Here is a 5,405-nt window from a genome sequence, read left to right as displayed (position 1 = left end):
GAAAACCCTTCCATTACGCTCTTTCCAAATCTCCCAAGACATGAGCATGAAGAAGGAGGCGATAGCCTTTCTCTTATCTCCACGCTCAACCACATTTTTAATCCACCATTCTCGAACCGAAACCTCATTTCGCCAGCTCCTCACCACATCACCATGTATACCAAGCCATGTTGCAACCTTGATCCAGACACGCTGGGAGAACCTACATTGGAAGAGAAGGTGTGCTGCGGTTTCCTGGACTTGCTTGCAGAGCGGGCAAAGTTTGTAGTTCGGCCATCCACGACGGTGCAATCGATCAGCTGTCCAAACTCTGTTTTGAATTATCAACCAAGCAAAAAATTTGCATTTCGGAGGGGCCCAACCCTTCCAAACAGCAGCAGGCATGATGCTTGCCGTGTGTCCCGCAAACTGCGCCATATAGGCCGTCGACGCCGAGTATTCTCCATGAGACGTGAACTTCCATAGGATAGTATCATGCGCAACATTGTCGAGAGTCATGGGCTCACCATGGAGCATATTCAGGAGTTCGCCTTGCTATGGGAAAAGCTATCCTCTGTATGTAACATATGGCAGCCTAGCTGTACGTACAGGACATGAGAAACGAGGAAAAGAACGATTCAACGCCACTTGGGCCTTTATTGGGCTGCGACGTTGCTACTAGGCCTTATATTGAGGCTTAACGCTGGCCGGATTGATGGAAGTGGAGGAGACAGCTCGAACAGGAGCCAACGAGCCTACGATTCTGCTGATTCAACCGCGGCCGCGCCCCATCATGAAATAGAGGCACATCGCCACGCCGCATGCCTGCATCGGCCATCAGAAGCAACCACCGCATCATCTCTCTTGTCCGCCGTCGCAGATCGCCGCCTCTCACCGATTGATCTCCTTCGCGTGCCCATGTCTGTCGCAGTACACACTCGGCAACGTCATGGCACGCACCGGCGCACGAATGGATCTGCCATCTACTCCCTACCCTCCGTTGCTAAATGGACTACCACATACGGATGTATATAAACATATTTTAGAGTAGATTCACTCATTTTCTCTGTATATAGTCAGTTGTTGAAATCTTTAGAAAAAAGAAATATTTAGGAATGGAGGGATTAGAAGACATGTTGGCAACGGAGGCGTGCACAATTCAACCATCTTTTGATTCTTCTTTGTGAGTGTTTAATCATGATTTTGTCTTTAATCTGTTGTAGTCAATTTTGAGACCGGTTTGCATTGGCTCGCTATAAACCTTGAGAAGAACCACAATGAAACCAAGGTGAAGTTTATGCATCTAAATTTCTGAATTATGAACATTCAAATTTGTAAAACTTTCCACCATGCCACCTTCATAGTATTTTTTAAGCATAAATTCGTCATGCAAGTAAAGGAAGACACAATCATTTCTCGCTTCCAAAACGGTGATCGTAGAACTATATTATGATTCTCCTTGTTCTTGCAAAATGTAACTGAATTGTTGGACACATTGTTGCTACAAAAACTATATTTTTTAACTCCGCATACCCATGTCGAAAATCCTAGCTCCGCCACTGACTTTGGGTACTACCAAATGTCACAACGTAATTGGGTGATTATAAAGGAGTACTACAGGTGTCTCCGAAGGTACATGTTGAGTTGGCGTATTTCGAGATTAGGTTTTGTCACTCCGATTGTCGGAGAGGTATCTCTGGGCCCTCTCGGTAATGCACATCACTATAAGCCTTGCAAGCAATGTGACCAATGAGTTGGTTACGGGATGATGCATTACGTAACGAGTAAAGAGACTTGCCGGTAACGAGATTGAACTAGGTATTGGATACCGATGATCAAATCTCGGGCAAGTAACATACCGATGACAAAGGGAACAACGTATGTTGTTATGCGGTTTGACCGATAAAGATCTTCGTAGAATATGTAGGAACCAATATGGGCATCCAGGTTCCGCTATTGGTTATTGACCGAGAATAGTTCTAGGTCATGTCTACATAGTTCTCGAACCCGTAGGGTCCGCACGCTTAACGTTACAATGACAATTTTATTATGAGTTTATAAGTTTTGATCTACCGAAGTTTGTTCGGAGTCCCGGATGTGATCACGGACATGACGAGGAGTCTCGAAATGGTCCATCACGCGTCTAGGCGACTCCCTAGGCGACTCCCTTGGCGCCTCCCTAGGCGGCCCCCGCCAGTGGCTACTCCGGCGCCGGCGGCCACCACCACCACTTCCCCTGTCACGGGCCACTCCGGCCGTGGCATCCACCATCTACTCATGGAGAGCCTCCTCCATTGGGACTTCTCTCCGGGCTTGGCGATTGAATCTCAGGTACGTGCCAAGTTTGGATCTTCGGTGCACTTCTCTGGGGCAAATCCTAGATCCTCCAAGGAATTCTTCCTTGTTGTTTCTTTCTCGTCGGCTTCATTCAAGTTGACTGAGGAATCTGTGGCCCTAGCGCTCCAATCTTGCATTGGCGGCCTCGCATCAAAATTTAGGGTTTTGCAACTAAGTGATCGTCGTTTTCGATTCTCGGTTGCCTCCAACCGTGTGGGACACTTTATCTATGGTCTTAAGGATCGGATCTGGCCAGATTTTATTTGTCATTTTCATCTATTTCATGGAGTCCCTGATCACGCTGGTGTTCATCATGAAGTTGGTTGGCATGCGGATAGTTTTCTGCACGAGGTGGGATCCCGCTCTTTGGCGATCAAATCAAAATGGCTCCAAGATCAACAAAGTAAATTTGACCAGCTGAACTCAGTTGCTCAACATTTGGTGCATTCACTTGATTATTCACAAGGTTCCACGCCAGACTGGAGTCGGCAGTCAGCCGCCAATGGAATCTTTTTTGGGCAGTTCAAATTTCCGGTGATTGCGGATCAAGAGCTGAATATACGTTTGGGAGATTTTGTTTGCTCTGGTAAGCAAATTGTGCAAGCCCTACCTTCTTTCAAGGGATCTCGTTTTCGTGATTCATATTGGGATTCCATTTCTGACGAGAAGCTATACCATATTATGGACGGTTGGCAAGCGGGTTATTCTAATACTGAAGTCGCCTCTATGGTCCAGATTGCTGATGTCCCATCTCAAGATTATATTGATTCTCGTTTGCTTAAATGCTCCAGATGCTCGCGTCATGGCCACCCTACCATGGATTGCCCAGGTATCTTCTGCCAACGTTGTATCCGCCTTATCGATCAATGTTTATGTCCAGAATATCTTCCTGATCGGGGTGAAGCATGCATGTTGGGCCGTAAGCTTCAAACCTATCTGGCGTGTAACAGCAGGGAACATATAAGTCGTAGCTGTCCTGGCCTACAGAGATGCAGCTCGTGTAACTTGTTGGGCCATGTTACGTGTCGGGGGGGTTGGATTGGGCCGGCCTACTATTGGCGGCCCAAGACCTTTAAACTGACTACGCCTCCTCTTGTGGAACGGAAAGATATCGGCTGCCAGGGGGGTAGGCGGGATAAACACGGTAACAACCAGGGTTTGTTATGGAAGGTGAAACAGAAAATCCCATGTAGTGATGACGTGTCCTTTCCCCATTGCTTGACGCTCCGAATACCCCCTCCCATCGCAGCTGTCAACTCCACCGCCCTGGGGGCCCAATCAGATTCAGTCTCCTCAGTTTCATCTGCCTCCTCCTTCTCCTCTGCCCCTGCTTCCCCTGCTCCAAGACCGGAGTCCTCAAAAAACCCTACTGGCATCGCCATGGCGAACTTTCCAGTTGGGCCGTTTGCCTTCACTCCCGTCGGCTCACACATTGAGCGAGGGCCAGATCATCGCCTGCAGAGGAGCACCATGGTGGTGGATGAGGCGCCGCTGAACCACGAGAGGTATGCTCTGATTGAGATCACCCCCCTGTTCCAGATCATCAGAAAAGATTTTGGCTAGAAGAAGTCTGCCGGATTATTAGGGAGGATTTGGAGTATCAGATTGAGGATGAGTTTGTCTATCCGATCGCTGTGGGTTGTGTTGCTTTTGTTGATGTTCAGAGTAGAGATGACGCCATTAGAGAGGGGCCGCACGCATTGACTGAGGATTCTTACTTCACACTAATCCCCCATGACGAGGGGATTAACATGAGAATGCCTGCTTTTCAATATGAAGTCTGGATCTTAATGCTTGCTTTTCCTATGGATTACATGACTGAACATTATGTTCATAAGGCGGTCTCGCGTTTTGGTAAACTGCTGTCATGGCCAAGACCGAATGAGAATAAAGCTAGCGTTCTGGTCAAGTGCCACATTAAGGATATTGAGGAAGTCCCCCATAGTCTGCTGGTCACTAAAGTTGGAATGCTGCCGGGTTTTGGACGCTCTTGGTCTGTCCCCCTCTATGTTCTGAATGGCAGAGATACTGTACCTGGTCTGCAAGGGACAGAGGATACTCCCCCTCTCCTAAATGCTTCTCCACACCCGTACACTCTGCCCTACTACACGATCATGCAACAGGCTCGAATCAATGAGATGGAGGCCCAGCAAGCAGCTAATGAGGCAGCGTGGCATGGTAATCAACACGCCCAGGATCAGCATCATGCCAATGACTGGAGTCCGTGGCCAGTGGTGCCACCACCGTACACAAGATTCAGTTTCAGAACCTACTTTGAATATGATGGTCCATCTTTGATGGATGGTGTGCAATAGGAACATAATCTGGTTGACAATCTGTCTGATGTGTGGTTTGAGCTTTCGTATGTCGAGGAATTGGCTGATAATTTCATAAATGGTGTCCCCTCTGCAGCCCATGCATTTGTCCGAGCTGGAGGCTCTGTTTCTGCTCTGTTCTTTGTCACTGACAATGATTTGCTATCATGGATGGGAGGGATGTTAAAGAGGATCTACACCAGAGCTATACTACCTATTGAAACCCCTCAAATAGCGTGCTATCTGCTTAACCCTTTCACTGGCATTCAACTCCATCTTGATCGCATGTGCTTGGCTGTGCTTGCTCTTATACGGCCTGAAGTTGATATCTTCGGTCGTATCTTTGGCTCAATGTTTCAGATGGGTAATGTCACTGTTCTGTCTGCTTGGTTTGGAAAACCTACATCTGATCTTCCGTTGATTGACACCTCAAGGTTGGCCCCCGATGTGAATTTGGAAGTCCGTGATTCCATGGCTCTTGATGCAGGCCCAATCGGGCGTATGATACTCACGGAGACAGCCAATGTGGACACGGTCCTCCTTCGTCGCAGTGCACGCGCAAACAAATATGATGGGTTCAGGGTGCCACCAATGTCTGACAGGAGAATACCAGTTTCCAAGGTCAAGCCCAGGAAGGACCCTTATATTGCTGGCCTTTCTACTACAGGCTCTTCTTCTGCTAGGAATAATGAAAAGGTATCTGATACTGTCCCACCTCCCACTTCTATCCATGCTATTCAGTCCATTGGGACTAATATGTGTGGTGTTCATCCG

The sequence above is a fragment of the Triticum dicoccoides genome, chromosome 6B (genome assembly GCF_002162155.2).
Source record: "Triticum dicoccoides isolate Atlit2015 ecotype Zavitan chromosome 6B, WEW_v2.0, whole genome shotgun sequence".
NCBI lineage: Eukaryota > Viridiplantae > Streptophyta > Magnoliopsida > Poales > Poaceae > Triticum > Triticum dicoccoides.
This window is presented reverse-complemented; position numbering follows the sequence as displayed.